The following is an 18,705-nucleotide window of genomic DNA, read 5'->3' on the forward strand; positions in this document are numbered from 1 at the left end:
TGTGCAAGATAGAATGGTTATCTTGTTCAATTTCAAATGAATTACAAGCTGAACTTAAAAAATAAAATAAAAAATAGATTAAAAAAAAAATCAGAGAATTTCAAGATAGATTTTAATGCTTTAACAGAATGTCCAAGCTTATTTTAATCGAGTTCCTTTTCCAAATCCTAGAACAGCCTTGTACAACAAACTATTACTTGTTTGTTCATCACCTAAAAAAAATCTCCAAAACCTTTGCTTGCTTGTAGTAACAGAAAGGAGTGTAACAGAGTTCAGTATGTTTGTCTTCTTGTACAAATTTGAAGCCATTTCCACTCATATATGACTATCTCGTTCCTGTCTTAACAGTTAGTACTTGACCTAAAACTCCGACAGTTTGATAAGCGCTACCATTGTCTGTCTTATGAAAGCAGATATACTTCTAAACATATTATCTTCAAACAAATGACTGAAACTGTGTGTGAATGCGCGCGTGCACATGTGACTAACTGAATGAGGTTGGAAAAACCTGAATTATGCTATTTGAAATTGAAACTGAAGAAGGTTACAGGATGTTTTACAGTTTTTTGACAAAAACAAGCTCCAAAGTAGTATATTGGTAAATAATATATTTTTAGAAAAAAAGAAAAGAAAATAAGAGCAGCAGTGCAGAACCAAGGTATACTAGCACACCATTATGCAAAAAGGAATGGAAGGATCTACCGAGAGAAGTAAGCATTGGAAAATGCAGTCAAATTCTTATCAAGTTTGATAAACCCATCTTAGCTGACACTGACACCTTTTGTCTTCAAGAAATGGGAGTACCAATGAGCAGAAAGCTTTGGTTGCCTTTTTAAATCCGGGTCATCCATGTCTATGTAGTAAAGACCAAAGCTTGATTCAAAGACGTCCAATAACTCTAATAAATCCAAGAAGGATCATTGAAAATAGCCTTTCGTATTTGTTCCATTCCTTCCAAAATTAGATTCGAGAAAGAGAAAAAGAAGGGGGAATTATGTCAAAGAAGTAAAAACCATATATCAATGCAAAGAAACATTAAGAAACTTATAATAATGCTCTCCAATGTATAAATTAGCTGATGACTTTTTAGTCTTTAGTACAAATAAATTTTGCTAGCTAACTTAGTTTTGAGGAAAACATAAAGGAATATACAAATCAGATCATCCATCAATCTAGGTTTACAAGTGTATGAAATGGAATTAATTGTGATGATTCTGTGTCTTAAATTGGTGTGACAACTAATTATACCCAGGACTTGAGACTTTAGGTGATAAGTTTGTTAAATTTTGTGTAGGCAAATTAGACAACAGTGAGTTTAGTTTTATGAACTTTCTTTCCTCGCCACATGTTGTGGCAGAGAAATATAAAAATAAATATCTTGTTGTATTATTGGTATTAGACAAGAGAAAGTTAGAGAACTCTTCTGATGTATTAAGTTTTGGGTTCTGTTAGTATTTTGCGCCACTTCTATTATCTCCCTAATTTGTGATGTGACCACTGAGATAGGATCAGGATGTCTAGAATTGCAGACACTCAGATTATAGTGAAGGTAATATTTAAAATATTTTTAGATTATTTATAAGATTTAAACAGAAATCAATAGAAAATGGGCATACCTCAGTGCATCAAGCAAAGCCCCAATATGTCCATGCAAGTAGTTCACCCTTGGCTCATCTTCCAATGATGAATTGTGTGGTGTTTGGTGTTCTGCAAAAACATTAAAACCAAGATTAAGCTTCTCCCTAACCAAAAAAAAAAAAAAAAAAAGATTAAGTTTCTCAATTAAGGGATCACTTAAAATGAAAATAAAATTGGATTTTGAACTTAGCTACGTACTGCCCCCAAACATGAACAAAAATCATAAGTTAGAACAAATGGTATTTGAGAGGGCAATGGAAGAAAATATGAAAGATTCAATCAGGAGTTCCTTTTCTTTTTTTTCTTTTTTTTTTTAAGTAACGCATTTGTTTATTGTTTGATCACTTTATTTTGAATGGTGCAAACATTTGAAAACGAGAGTAAAATGGTTGACGTTCTATCAAACATTTAGTTCATGGATATTGATCCTCTATGCAGGCTGCCAATTGATTGTTGTTTCAGATAATGTATTATAAAATGCCAAATTGTGATGGCAGTCGGTATATTTCTATGTCCATCTATCAAGTCCATATACCAAAACTAGTGACAGGTTTTACAAACATTAAAATTGAAGATAGAGTAAAAGAAATTCTTCTCATTTGCAACTAAGTCTGCCAATAAAGGCTTATTATGCGCTCCATAGTTACCTAATATTTGTGATTCAAAATGAGGAAGCAAGAGCCACATTTAAAGTAAAGAAACTTATATTAAGAGGACTAAGATCATGAAAAGAAAATTCTGCGTCAAAAACCATATTTCTATCAAAATGCCCTCTAGCATTACTTCGATGAATGATTCTTCAGTTCTAAGGGAGCAAGAAGCATACATACAGACAAACTCTTTGTGCATGAGCACGCATGTGATTTTAAAATGCAATACTAATTATAAACAAGCTTACCAGAATAGGAAAAAGAATCCCATATGCTAGGCCCCCTCCCATCTTCATTTGCTGCACCTTCAACCTTTCACATATAAACATTTTTTTGAAGGATATGAAGAAATAGAGAGAATATTAATTATCTATTAGAAATCATCAATTCTTTGCAACTTTTAGTAATGAAATAACTAAACAAATAGCACATTTATAAAGAAAAAAAAGAAGAAGTTATCTTTAAGAAAAAATTGAAAAGCTGAGGTCCCAGAACTTTTTTAATAAACAGACCTGATAAGCTGAGGTCCCAAAACCAAACACAAAGTCAGGTGGGAAGTCATCTCTGCTAAATTTATCAACCCCTCGTACTTCAACCACTGATATATGTATCAGAAGAATCAGAAAGATATGAGAGAGACCATACAAATGAGATGAAGAGGATGAGGAAGATGATGGTGATGATGATGGTTCTGATGAAGATGAAGACGAGGATGAGGATGAAGAGGATCAAGATGGTTCTAGGGGTCATAGTGGGCATGGGGTACTACATGAAGATGAGGATGATAATGAAGAAAGGAGTTCTTCAAGGAATAAAAGGGCTAGGAAGGGAGTGTTTAGTAATGGTTCAGCTCAGTTAATGCAACAATTGAGATGTGAATTGGTGAGTATGGTTCAAGATGGGGCTAAGAGTCCTTGGGATAAGAAGCAATGGATGAGGACCCGGTTGATGCAATTGGAGAAGCAGCAAGTGATGTATCTCAAAGCAATGCTTTCAAAGCATGCATGTTTATTGTCCTCTCTATAGCTTTAATTTTATAGCCAGACAAAGAGTGGGTCCCACCCACCAGTAGAAATATCGACATGCAACGTATTTGTTGTGCATAAAAGTTAGTACATTGAGAAATGTGAAAAGAGACCGACTTGTTCTAGTTGCCGACTCAAGATACTGGACTTCTTACGAATGTTAAAGAGGAAAATGACGGAATATTTTGGCACTTGCATTCGTGGTGTTTGTTGGTTTGTTTAGACTTTAGACCTTGAAGACAGCTTAATTTATGAACAGATCTTGCCTCTTGGTTAAGTGAATAATACCAATATTGTAAAAAAAAAAAAAACCATCATGCATCTTTAGTGCAGTAGTTACTTTACAAGTATAAATATTTATAAGGTGTGGGAGTAAGGATCAATGTTCAAGTCTCTAAGAAGAAACTTTACATACATATACATTTAGATTAAACTAAAATAGAATTCTATCTTGTATCAAAAAATTAAAAATAAAATAAAAATAAATGTAATGGAAAGATCTTGATTTTGAAATCAAACCATTCAAAGGACAGGAAAAATGATGAAGTTCAAGATTTTTGAAATTGGACAAAAGTTTCAACTGAGATTGCACTGACATTATAATTAATTTAACTAGTCGTGGCCCCGCGCGTTGAGCGTGATCATCCTTTTAGGGAGGTCTCACTATGTTTTTTTTTTTTTTTTTTTTTAATTTTTTTTAATAGAAAATTCGACTAATTTAATTAAGAATAACATATTTTATAATAATATTTTCATTTGATATAGGAAAAATCACAAATGTAATATATAATTTTTGTTGTATAAAAATGAAAACAATACAATTTTTCCCAAAAATTCAAAAAGTAAGTTAGCAAAAATATTCATTTTTTTATTTATAAAACTTGCTTATAACATTTTGTATATCATTAAAAAGTATATAAAATTTAGAAATTATTCTTTTAGGTTTAAAAAGAAAATTCTTAAACCCAATTTCTTCTATCCTACACACCAAAAACACCAAAAAAATATATCTAAAAAATTAATAAAACTCAACAAAACTATAATTTAAAATAAAAGATAAAGAGAAAAATAAAACTCACATCATAATCAAACTTCTTCCCAATATGTAAAACGTATCAAATGTGATGTAATCAAGCCAAATATCAAATGCACAATTAAATTTAAAAATTTTAATAAGGTTTTGAAGTTACACAATAGAAATAGGTGGTTGATTCTAAGCAAAGTGCTGGTTGTAGCTTTAAATGTAATGATTTTAAAATTTCTTTTGTTAATAATATTAAAATAAATAAATAAAATGTAAAAATAAATCAATAAACCAAGACTACAATTCCATCGAAGGAAAAAGTAGACAAAATTTTTTGACAAAAAGAAGAAGTGTTGTGTAAATATTGTCATAATCTAATCCAATATGGGAATAATTAATAGATAAATACAAAATTTTAAATACAAAATTGAATTTTTTTTCTTAAAAATCTTTAAAAAAATGCACCAATGAGATAAGGAATAATAATTGCTAATTTGTTAAACAAAATATTTATAAACAGTGAAAGGAAACTACATAAAGACCATCTTCTTCAACTGTACAAACTGTTCTTCATTATATTGTCTAGACTATCTTGTATTTTTTCCAAATAAACTAAAACTTGACAACAACACAAAATAGGCATATATTAATATGATTTTTCCTCCAAATCAAGTTAGCAAAAAAAAAAAAAAAAATAGTGACATGGCCGATGATGTGGCTCAACAGGAGCGTATAACAATAATAGCTACCTAGTGCAAATTATTAGTTGTAGCCATGCAATATGTATCTTGGATTATCTCAAACTGATTTACATGTCGTGCGCATCACATATGAAATATCAAATCCAATATGAAATTTTGGAAGCACCAAGAGTTACAAAAGTTACAATCACTACAAGAAAAAAGATTTAATACAAAATAATAAGTCGTTGCAATAACAACTAATGTCATTGTAATAGGTGTTATTGTAATGATAAAAAAATCGATACAAGCTGTTGTAATAAACTCCGAGGCAATAGGTTTATACAACATTAGATTTTCATTGCAACAAGTACCACATATTGCAATGATTTATTTTGAAAATCTTGTTGCAATAGGTGTTATTGCAATGACAAAAAAGTCGGTGTAAGCCATTGTAATAAACTTTGAGGCAATAGGTTGAAAAAATCTCATTGCAAGAGGTTGATTTTTTTATCAAAAAAAATTTAAAAATAAATAAATCATTTTCTTGAATAATAATTTTTTTATTAACCTGTTTTGCAATTCAAAAACCATATGGAACTATACTAACAATATAGTTCGATGTAAAATAAAATATTACCTATTGCAACAACACATTTTGATGTAACATAATTGTAACTGACTGAAGGAACCTAAAGAAACATGTAATATGTTGTTTGGAATTGAGACTGAAGAAAGCTAAAGGATATTGTATATTTGTATTATATGTTTTGATTAAAAAAAAAAAAAAACAACGGCAGTAAATTAGCATTATGGTAAAAAATATACTTCTTGAAAACAAAAAACAGAAGCACCACCACGTCGACCATCATGTAAATATGCATCAATGATTGACAGGATCTACTGAGAGAAGTGATCATGGGAAAGTGCAGTCAAATTCTTCTCAATTTTGATAAAACCATATGAGCTGACACTTCGCTTTTTAAGAAATGGGAGTACCAGTGTGCAGAAAGCTTTGGTTGCCTTTTTAAATCTAGGTCATCAAAGTCTACGTAGTAAAGGCCATAGCTTGATTCATAGCCATCCAACAACTCTAATACATCCAAGAAGGCCCATTGAAAATAGCCTCTTGCATTTGATCCATTCCTTCCAAAGTTAGAGAAAGAGAAAAAGGAGGAGGAGTTATGTCAAAGAAGTAATAACCATACGTTAATGTAAAGAAACATGTAAAAACCTAGAATAATGCTTTGTAATGTATTAATTAACTGATGATTTTTTGTTTTTGTAAGGAACTATACTAACAATATAGTTCGATGTAAAATAAAATATTACCTATTGCAACAACACATTTTGATGTAACATAATTGTAACTGACTGAAGGAACCTAAAGAAACATGTAATATGTTGTTTGGAATTGAGACTGAAGAAAGCTAAAGGATATTGTATATTTGTATTATATGTTTTGATTAAAAAAAAAAAAACAACGGCAGTAAATTAGCATTATGGTAAAAAATATACTTCTAGAAAACAAAAAACAGAAGCACCACCACGTCGACCATCATGTAAATATGCATCAATGATTGACAGGATCTACTGAGAGAAGTGATCATGGGAAAGTGCAGTCAAATTCTTCTCAATTTTGATAAAACCATATGAGCTGACACTTCGCTTTTTAAGAAATGGGAGTACCAGTGTGCAGAAAGCTTTGGTTGCCTTTTTAAATCTAGGTCATCAAAGTCTACGTAGTAAAGGCCATAGCTTGATTCATAGCCATCCAACAACTCTAATACATCCAAGAAGGCCCATTGAAAATAGCCTCTTGCATTTGATCCATTCCTTCCAAAGTTAGAGAAAGAGAAAAAGGAGGAGGAGTTATGTCAAAGAAGTAATAACCATACGTTAATGTAAAGAAACATGTAAAAACCTAGAATAATGCTTTGTAATGTATTAATTAACTGATGATTTTTTGTTTTTGTACAAAAAATTCTAGCCAACTTAGTTTTAAGGAAAACCAAAGGGAATATACATATTAGATATCTAACACTAATCCATCAATCTAGTTTTACAAGTATATGAAATGGAATTAATTGTGTTGATTATGTGGCTTGAATTTGTGTGAGGGTGCATGGAGCATCAGACACAACCCAACATTCTAGACTCTTTCCATGTTTTTCTGTGTGATATAATTATGTCCACAGCTTGTGCCTTTAGGTGATGAAATTGTTTAACTTTGTGTCGACAAATTAGCCAACAGTGAGTTCAGTTTTATGAACTTTCTCTCCTTGCCACGTGTTGCGGCAGAGAATTACAAATTAGTGTTTTGAGCCACTTTTGTGATCTCCCTAATTTATGAAATTTGAACTTTTCTCATTGCCTGCAAACGTGACCAAGTTGTATCTTTCTGTTAAACCACTGAGGTAGGATCAACTATGAAGATGCCTAGAGTTGCAAACATTCAGATTATAGTGAATATTATAATGCTTAATAAATTTCAGATTATATTATAAGATTTAAACTGAATTCAATAGAAAATGGGCATACCTCAGTGCATCAAGCAAAGCCCCAATATTTCCATGCAAGTAATTGATGAATTGCGTCGTGTTGGCTGACCTGCAAAAACATTACAACCAAGATTTAAGTTTCTCAATTATATGATCACTTCAAAATGATAAGAAAATTTGGATTTTTGACCTTGCCACCTAATGCCCCAAAACATGAATAATAATCCATAAGTTAGAAGAAATGGCATTTGAATGGAAGCAAATATGAAAGATTCAATGAGGTTTTTTTTTTTAAGTAACTCAATTGTTCGTGGTTTGTTCATTTTGACTTTATATGGTGAAAACATTGAAGGCCAAAGTAAAATGGTTTAACACTATATCAAACATTTATTTTATGAATAGACGTCCTCTAAGCAGGCTGCCAATTGAATGTTGTATCTGATAAAAAGAAATTCATCTCGTTTAGGAAGAGGCTTATTTACTCTGTAGTTTTGTAGTTTCCTAGTATTTTTTATTCAAAATGAGGAAGCAATATGCATCACTTGTAAAATAGTGAAACTTATCTTAAGTAGATTAAAATCATGAAAAGAAAATTCTGTGTTAAATTCCCACTAGCATTACTTTCAATTATTTTTCACTACTAAAAGGAGCAAGAAGCCCACATAGAAACATTCAGTGTGTGTGTGTGTGTGTGTGGGAGAGAGAGAGAGAGAGAGAGAGAGAGAGAAAGACCATTCTCGTGAATGTAAATAGGAGGATTTCCATAAGCTTGCTTGAAATACTGCAGCAGTTCTTGCAAAGCCGAAGGCACAATTGGAAACTGAGTCAAACAAGCTAGTTAGTAGGACACTGATATCACCATCGAAAGTAAACCATCTCCACACTCTATGCTCATTTTCTCACCTCAACTACAGATATATTTTTTGGGAAATCTGCACCATAGGAAAAGCAGTAAGGTACTTCAGATTCATCTCTAGAGACTTGGTAACAAAAGGGTGAATTATTGAGGAGCATCACATATAAAATAATATAATGAAGCCTAAATTAGCAAATTTTCAATTACATACAAGCAGGGTTGAATTGGTGAAATTAGTCCACATGGTGCTGAGTCTTTATATATAAAAGAACATACCTGAGACCTCTATTGCCATGTCTGCAAAAAAGTCTCTGACCTCCATGCTTAGTTTGCTGGAATTGTCCTTGATGTACAACCCAAAGTAGTAATTTAATCCTAGGAAGTCAAATGAACCCTTAACCTGATTTGATTCAAGATTGGTGAAGGCTGGAAGTCTTGAGCCTGCAATTTTTTCCAATACATCAGGATAGTCTCCATAAACCAACGGATCTGCATACCTGCAATGCCAAGGAGATCATCATAGCCTAAAAAATAAATAAATTCCAACCAAATGTTTTAACAATTAAAAAATAAAAATAAAAAATAACAAAAGAACCCCAAAATATGTAATGACTATTTGCTTTAGGGTCATACCATATTAAGATTACACTGCCAAAAATGCCATGATAAATTGACAAAAGTCAAGGTCATTGTTCGTGAATGTGCAACTTACCAACCAATCAGGAAGTCCTTGGCTCTTTGAGTGGCAATTGCATCTTCAGTTTTGTTTGTTTGAGGAATAAACCAGAAAGCAAGGAGATTGATTCATATAAATCCATGCTGCTTGTCCTGCATTGGCCACACCACACTTACGTAAAGAACATTTACTTGTATTCCTGATCAGTAATTCTGTTCATGTATATGTTAACGTTCCCAATTTTTTTAAATCTGCTTTTTTTTTTCCCTAAATCTATAGAACAAAGGCCTAAATGGTAATTATGGATTATAAAGTACTCAGAAGAGGGTGGTTCTTTTATCAAGCTGAAATGCCCAAGCAGGATCTTCATTTTTGGCCATCTAGTTAAGGCATAACATTGATCAATTCATTAAATTGCCCAAGGCATTTCAATAAATTATATGAATAGCTTATATAATACCTGGTACTTTTCCTTATACAATCTAGCAGCTGATGTGCGCGCCAATAAGATATTATGACTTGCGAAGTATGGCTCAGTTGAGGAGTTGCCTCTGGTGCAGTTTACTCCAAACGGAAGAGAACAATGCTGAGGTGGTAGACTTCCATTAATGTAACCCCCAACCGCAAACACATTGCCCTCATTCATGGTAGTCCAATGTAACACTCTATCACCAAACTTCCTGAAGAAGACTAGATTGTTAAATCACATCTAGATTGTTAAATCACATTCCTTGCCATGTTTTCTGCTTGGTGCACTGAATGTTTTGATATAGACTCAAGCATAATAGTTGTCTATGACTTATATGAAGGATGAAAACCATACACAATATTTCGATTAAGCCATCCTCCATACTCGTCTTCCAGTGCCTGTGGGAGATCACTGTGGTGTAATGTAACATGAGGTTGGATTCCTGCTTGATCAAGAAACAAATGACATCAGCAGGAAAAAATGGCATGGGTTATTGTGCATAATGGAAGTACTCAATCAATGCAAAGAAAATTGTACTAACATCATTTTTGATGGAAATGGACAGTGGCCATTGCTGATTAGTTCATTGATAAGATTGTTGTAGTACTGTAGACCCTTTGGATTAACAGGTCCTCTTCCATCTGAAACATTAGAAAATGAGAAGCTTAAGTATGAGAAAAAGGACAAGACATCACTTCTTGCTCGGTTAATGAAAGAACTTTGTGATCATACCTGGAATAAGTCTGGACCATGAGATGGAAAATCTATAGGCTTCTAAACCAGTGTCCACCATAAGTTGGACATCATCCTGCAAGAGTGGAATCAATCTAATCATGCAGAGCACAAAAATGATGTAATGAACGTTTGTCCTGCACAAATCCTTTGTTCCTATGCAAGCAAAAAAAAAAAAAAAAATTATAGGAAAGGAATTATTCTACATACCCTGTATTTGTGATACTGATCACATGCTATGTCACCATTTGCTCCATTCGTTTTCCCTGCAAATTTGAGTTGGAGATCAGTCCTGATACACATTTTCCTGTCAAGTGTCCATCTGCTAAGCTTATGTTTGTGATTCCAGTGATCAAGTTTGACCAATGACATGAATCTATATATTACTAAAAACTGAAGCGTAGTGTTTAATGTTGCTACACTCACATTGAGCCACATCATCAGCCTCATCATCATTTTTTATTTCCAATTTTTGTTATATATATTTCTTAAACATTTTCTCATTTAAGATGACTTAAAAACTCTATTATTGAAAATTTTAAATATCTTTTAACCATTAATTTTATTATTAATTTTCCAAAACTCTCCCTCCCTTTTACCTCTTCATCTCCCCACTACTTTCTTCCTTAATATCATTCTTTTTCTACCTTTTTGTTTTCCTTTATTTTGACTCTTCTTATTCTCAACATATTACTATAAATTTGACATTTCTCTTTTCATTCTATGCATAGTTTTCTACACAAAAAAGGTTACCTCTCTCTCTCTCTCTCTCAAATACCTTGATTAGATAGGAAAAAAATTTATAAGGCTGGAATTAAGGCCTAGTTGAGTTGAATTGAATATGGTGAATATAAGCCCAGTGGGCTTAGGCCCATTGTACTACACTCCTATTTCTTGTAATGTACACATATTTTGCCTGCATAAAGAGGCAGTCTCTTGTACAATATTTTAAACAGTTCAATACAATAAGATTTTTGTCTTTCCCATATATGCTCATCTTTGTTTGTTTTGGTGGAGAAAGATAGATGAAAAGAATTGATTAAATTACCAGTTTAATTTCCAACTATTAAGCAAAGTTCAATTTGATTCTTCCAACTATTAATTATGTCAATTTGGTCAAGGGATAGGTGACTGATCGAGCTGCACTCAGCGTAAGAGTTTTGTACATCCAAACAGCTGAGGAAATTCAAGCAATGGTTAGTGCAATTGCTATTGAAATAGGCACGATAGAGAGGCTGTCATTGAGGGCGATTCAGAAACTCTAATGAAGGAGTCAAAGGGACAACACTCATAGGTTGTCTCCAGTGGGACATATCCTTGACAATGCACAGGGGCTGTCAACAAACAAACATGAGGTGGTTCTAGGATAAACATCAGAGAAGACACTGTAACGTGGCTGCCCATTCAATAGCTCGCTATACCAAATATGTAATGCATATCTGATTGTATTTTGTAAGTCCAAATGATATTAATTTTTGGTTCTAGTTACCTCAATTAGTAAAGTTTGTTGTTATCGAACAAGAGATTTGAGATTTGAACACCACCACTTAAACCAAAACCTAATTAATATTTTGACATAATAAGAAAGAGCAATCGTCATGGAGTAGGAACTAAAGATTAAAATTACATTATTTATCAAAAAAAATAAAAGATTTTAATCATCTAATGGAGAGAAGCAGTGTTCCACTAAAAGTGGCAGGTTGAAATTTTATGCACTAGGCACGACCTTTTTTAAAGTACAGCATGGGATTTAAACCCAAATTCTCTCATGAGCAGAATTTGGCAATACCATTGAACTATAAGCCCTTAGCATTCATGTAAGTAGTATGTAGTTCTGTGCATATGCATGATATAATTTAAAAAAAAAAAAATCACAATTATACGGTTCAAACTATACCTTTTTTTTAGAAGATGTTCAAATTATATATGATATTAGCTTACACTTTTTTTAAACCATACATTTCTAAAATATATAATGGTTTCTCGTTATATATATATGTGTGTTAAAATCAAGGGCGTGTGTGTGTGGGTGATTTAGAATTTAATTGGCTTTATACATTTCGATTTTTGCATCCAATAATTCATTTGCTATAAAAATTAAAAATTTAAATGAACAAGTGGTGGAAAATTAGACTCCAATTGAAATTCAATTTAAAATCTAATTTTGGATTTTCTCTGAACTTTTGGCTATTAATAAATAAATAAATATATATATATATATATATATATATGTATGTATGTATATTATACCCACGGTCTATTGACCATTATATTCATGGAAAATTTATAATAATTAATAACTTAATTATGTCTCAGTTAAATTTCTAATTTAAGTCATAATCACATGGTTTTAAAAACCAAACCAGTCAAAGAACCAGTTTTAGGTCCATTTCTCTATTTTACCCCTTTTTTTAACAAGTTTTGGCTGATTTTTGACTGATTATAGTGCTTTTTACCGGACCAAATTAGTGGCTAGTTCTTAGTTCAACCGGTTGGACAAGCCGGTCCAGTTTGGTCGATTTTTAAAACCGTGCATAATCATTCACTTTATGGAAGAAGTCTAGGTGAAGCAAGAGCTTTGTCGCTCAATTGTAGGGGTGGCAAAATCAACCCAAACCCATTTGCCCACCCAAACCCACTCAATTATTAGTTGGGCTAAATGGATATTAACCCAATTAAACCCAATTAACACTAATGTTTATTGGGTTTTAATTGGGTACCAATTACCCAACCCCAAAACTACTAAACTTACCAAAATACCCCCTCAATCTAAAAAATGACCAAAATACCACCAAAACACAAAAAAAATGACCAAAATACCCTCAAACCCAAAAAATGACCAAAATACCCTTGAAACCCAAAAAATGACCAGAATATCTCTAAAACCCAAAAATGACCAAAATACTCCCGAAACCTAAAAATGACCAAAATACCCCTGAAACCTAAAAAAAGAACAAAATACTCCCGAAACCTAAAAATGACTAAAATACCCCTAAAACCCAAAAAATGACCAAAATACCCCTGAAATCCAAAAAATGACCAAAATATCTCCGAAACCCAAAAATGATCAAAATAACCTCGAAACCTAAAAATGACCAAAATACCCTTGAAACCCAAAAAAATGACCAAAATACTCATAAAACCCATAAAATTACCAAAATACCCCCAAAACCTAAAAATGACTAAAATACTCTTAAAATCCAAAAAATGGCCAAAATACCCTAGAAACCTAAAAATTACCAAAATAACCCTAAAACCTAAAAAATGACTAAAATACCCTTGAAACCTAAAAAATAGCCCAAATAACCCCGAAGCCTAAAAATTGATCAAAATAACCTAGAAACCTAAAAGCCATTTTTGAGGTTTCGGGAGTATTTTGTTCATTTTTAGCTTTCAGGGTTATTTTGGTCAATTTTTAGGCTTCGAGATTATTTTGGCCATTTTTTAATGTTTTAGAGGTATTTTAGTAATTTTTTAGGTTTTGGAGGTATTTTGAAATTTTTTTGGGTTTAGGGGGTATTTTGGTCATTTTTAGGTTTAGGGGCTATTTTGGTCATTTTTAGGTTTATAGGTTATTTTGGTCAATTTTTAGACTTCATGGTTATTTTGGCCATTTTCGAGGTTTCGGGAATATTTTGTTCATTTTTAGCTTTTAGGGTTATTTTGGTCAATTTTTAGGCTTTGAGATTATTTTGGCCATTTTTTAGGTTTTAGAGGTATTTTAGTAATTTTTTAGGTTTTGGAGGTATTTTGGACATTTTTTGGGTTTAAGGAGCATTTTGGTCATTTTTAGGTTTAGGGGCTATTTTGGTCATTTTTAGGTTTCTATGTTATTTTGGTCAATTTTTTGACTTTGTGGTTATTTTGGCCATTTTTGAGGTTTCGGGAGTATTTTGGTCATTTTTAGTTTTCAGAGTTACTTTGGTCAATTTTTAAGCTTCGAGGTTATTTTGGTCATTTCTTAGGTTTCAGAGGTATTTTAGTAATTTTTTAGGTTTTTAAGGTATTTTGGACATTTTTTGGGTTTAGGGGGTATTTTGGTCATTTTTAAGTTTCAGGGGTATTTTGGTCATTTTTATGTTTCTAGGGTATTTTGGTTATTTTTTATGTGTCGGGTGTATTTTGGTAATTTTTTGAGTTTTTGGGGTATTTTGGTAATTTTTAGGTTCCAAGGGTATTTTGGTCATTTTTTTGAATTTCGGGGGTATTTTGGTCATTTTTTATGTTTTAGAGGTATTTTGGTCATTTTTTGGGTTTTTGGGGTATTTTGGTCATTTTTTAGTTTTAGGGGTATTTTGGTCATTTTTTGGGTTTTGGAGGGTATTTTGGTAATTTTAAGGTTTTGGGATATTTTGGTCATTTTTTGGGTTTTAGGGGTATTTTGGTAATTTTCAAGTTTTGGGGTATTTTGGTCATTTACTTGGGTTTTGGGGGTATTTTGGTCATTTTTGAAGATTTTAGAGTACTTTGGTCATTCACACTTTAGGGGCATTTTGGTAATTTTGATAATTGGGTAATTTGGTGGGTTGGGGTTTACCCATAATAATTGGGTTGGGTTGAGTTTGGGTTAGAAGCAATTTAGTTAAATGAATTTTAATAGGTAAATAAGTTTTATATATCCAACCCAATTATGCCCACCCAAAACCTACCCAAACCCACTCATTTGACACCCCTACTCAATCGGAACCTTGTAATGTTTTCAAGAGAGATCGAGGGCTCAAATCCCCCTCCCTCAGCTATCAATTATATTTTAAAGAAAATGTGCAATTTTAGTTATAAGCACTAATTACGGGTAATTATGAATAATCTCATTTTTATTTATACTAGTATATTTTAATACAAATAATCTCATTTTTATTTATACAGATTTACCAGAGAATAAAATATTTCACAAAAAATGGTTGCTATTAAGGGTAATTACGAATTAACTCTTAATTACCAACAAGTTGGTTGTATTAGAACATGAACATACTCTTCTAACAAAAAACATGAATATACTTTTTTAAAAAATGAACAATAAACAAAAGCTTACCAGAATGGGCAAAAGAATCCCATATGCTAGGTGTCCTCCCATCATGGTTTGCTGCACCTTCAACCTTTCATATATAAACATTTTTTTAAGAAACTAGAGAAATCGAGAGAATATTAATTATATCTATCAGAATCTCCTCTTATTTTTTTCCCCCTCTTTCTACTTTTAGTAATGAAATAACAAAACAATATCACTGTTCTTTTCAAAGTTTCTCTAAGAAAAAAAATTAGAAAGAAAGTATAAAACCATTAATTAATAAGCTAACCTGATAAGCTGAGGTCCCAGAACCAAACACAAATCCAGGTGGGAAGTCATCTCTGCTAAATTTATCAGCCCCTAGGACTACAACCACTGCTATGTTTATAACCAAAAATAGAGAGAAGAAATAAGGGAGACTCAACATTTTTTCACACAAATTAAGCTTGAATGTACTACAATCTTCTAGCTTGATCGAAATGAATGACTTTGGTTTATAGCCAGATGAAGAGGCAGTCTGACCAGTTGAAAAATCAACATGCATATGCATTCGATTGGCTGAGCATGCATTAACATTAATATTTCGTTGGTGACGAGGATACTGGACTCCTAACAAATGTTCAAGGAAAATGGTTAGGATAGTGACGGAATATTTTTTATAATTGCATGCAGAGTGCCATCTGCCATGTTTCTTGTTTTAATTAATACGTGGCTTAAATTTAAGGTGCACTTAGAATTTAGAAATCCCACTTCTATCAGACTTGGTGTTTTGGTATTGCTCACTTTGTTGATCTTTAAAAAAAAAGAAAAAAAGAAGGAAGATATGTGGATGAATAATGCTATGAACACAAAAAAATTTGACAATATTTTTCATACTAGTTGAGTTGATAAGCTTTTATTGGTTTTTATTTGAGCACACAACTAACATAACTTTTTACCTATTACTAACAATTTATCACATCAACATGTGTCAAATTTTTGTGTTTTTATACTTTCCATATTTGTATTTAGCCTTTTGGTTGTTTTCAAATACAAGGACTTCAAGCTATGGCACAAGTAAATTTTATTGTCATGTCGTGTGTTTTTGTAAGAGAGTTTTCTTTGGTAATTTGGAGTTTACTACTTTTTCTTTTGTACACTTATATGTTATAATCAATAGGTATTTCGTTTGCATGGGATATAGCTAGGGGTCTGCATTCAACCCACTAACTCAATGAACCAACCCAACTCAAACCAACCTGATATCTCTTGTTGTTTTTTCATGGATTGGAGGGTTGGAATTTTATTTTGAGTTTCGGGTTGGATCGGGTTCTAGTTGATAGTTCTTTCAACCTATTTGACCCAACCCAACCAACCATATATATTAGTTTATTTTATTGACCTTATTTTCATTTTTACTTTTATTGATTTTGGTATTTTGAGAATTACTTTCTATGAATTTGGAAATTTGAAATATAATTTAAGTATATAATGTGAATTATAATAATTTATTAAAAAAGTAGTTAAATTAATTGATGAAAACCTAATTTTTCACGAGGCATGAAATGCATCTACATAACTCAACGACCCCACCAAACCCAACCAAACCCATATGAGTGATTTCTACACATGTGATGGGTGGAGTTTTTGATGGGAATTTATCAACTTGACAAGGTTGGGTTTGGTTGGAATACTCTCCAACCCAATCAAGCCATCCCATGCACGCCCCTAGTTATGAGTTTCTAAGACTTGGTCTAGCTAATTAGTCAAGTGGAGAATGGTGGGGAATATATTTTTATGTATTGGAATATCTGAGATCAAAAGAAACTTTTTATGTAATTGAGTTCAAATTTAAGTCTGTAATAATGCTACTTAAAAATGGTATTAATGAAGACTCAAGATTGCTCAAGAAACTACTTAAGAAAAGTTGAATTTGTTGGTCTCAATACCTTGCTTGATAACTGTCGATCTATCAAGAGTTAATGAATTCAATACCAAGCTCGACACCTCTCAATCTATTGAGCTTCGAGAAAACTAAATGTAAAGTTCTATTTTCGGCCCATGATAACTTAGATTTTTAAGAATTCATACACTAGGGTTCCAACGCATATAAAGACATATTTTATAGCCATCATTATAAAGATAGAGAGACACGCGTATAATAGGAGTTGTTGCTACATTTGTGCGCATAGGGTTTTGTGTCAAGCTACTTTTGGTTCATCTAAATGTGGATTGAAGAACTCTGCAAAGTTACAACAATCAAAAGGGACGATGTGGAGTTAGTCACGGATAGAAAGATTCGTGTAAAAAGAAGTCTTCTACAAGATCAATAGTCTAATTGGGGTTTGGAGCTGAGATTGATATAGCTTAGTAGGTTCTATTGTAGGTAGGTACTTGGAGATAGACTTATAAGGTAAGATTTCTTGTACTTGTAACTATGTTTTCTTGTTAGTGGATTTTTCAAGATTGATAGCTTGAAATTCACCTAATGGGGTTTTCCCTATCGTGATCAAGTTGTTGTGTCAAATTTATTTTCTGTTGCACTTAATTTAGTTTGGTAAATTGATTGTGTCTTAATCTGATATGTATATAATTTGACTAATTAATCAATTGGGGTAGTTGGATTAATTAACTGGAGTCAATCTATAACCCAACACACCTCATAATGGTTATAATTGAAATTAAATGCACTTAGAACCCATTCAGTTCCTAATTTTCAAGTAGAATTTGAACACGCACTTACACTATGTTAGCCTGCATGAATTGAGAGGGAAAAGAAGAGAAAAGAGTAAAGGAAGAGAAAGAGAAATTAATATGGAAAGAACATACTTCTCCATGTGTGTTTTGATGTAAAGGAAAAAAGAGATTTGGAAAGAAAAAATTATCATAAAAGATTATCAAAATGTTCCAAGAGTATAAGAGTAATTTTATGGACTAGTTAGACATTTTCTTCCAAATTGGAGAGAGCAAAAAGTGAAAAATTGGTGGGATTCATGGAAAATCCTAAGCCAACAAAGGAAAATGTTTTCTTCCTCTTTCCTTGTCTCCCCTTCCGCCCAACCAAACAAAGTTGTAAAAATTTAAAGTCCTAAATTTCACTGTATTATTATTATTTGATAATTTGATGGTTATAACAATGAGAGAAGGGGAATTTGAAACCTGAACCTCTACCTTGAAAACACTTGAAGATTCAAGTTGAACGACAAGGCTCTTGACCCCAAGTCTCATTCTTAAAAGTTCCACCTTATAATCTATCAATTGCATATAAGGTTTTCTCCAAAAAAATAAAAAAATTGCATATAAGGTAAAACTTAAAAAAAGGGGGTTTGTGTCATGTGTGACATTTTTGGTAGAACATAACAATGAAAAAGGCATGGAGACAGAGAGGACTTTCTTTCGTTAGAAAAATCAGTTAAAACAAGCGCGTTAAGGAAATACAAAGACAAGACAAAAAAAGAAAAGAAAAG

General features: G+C 32.2%; 1 pseudogene; it reads right to left on the reverse strand.

The window, feature by feature from the left end:
- Window positions 1–124: 124 nt before the first annotated feature.
- On the reverse strand, window positions 125–15,710 carry LOC111984364 (beta-glucosidase 11-like; annotated as a pseudogene).
- Between the last annotated feature and the right edge of the window lie 2,995 nt (window positions 15,711–18,705).

This window comes from Quercus suber, unplaced genomic scaffold (genome assembly GCF_002906115.3).
Source record: "Quercus suber isolate HL8 unplaced genomic scaffold, Cork oak 2.0 scaffold_312, whole genome shotgun sequence".
In the NCBI taxonomy this organism is placed as follows: Eukaryota; Viridiplantae; Streptophyta; class Magnoliopsida; order Fagales; family Fagaceae; genus Quercus; species Quercus suber.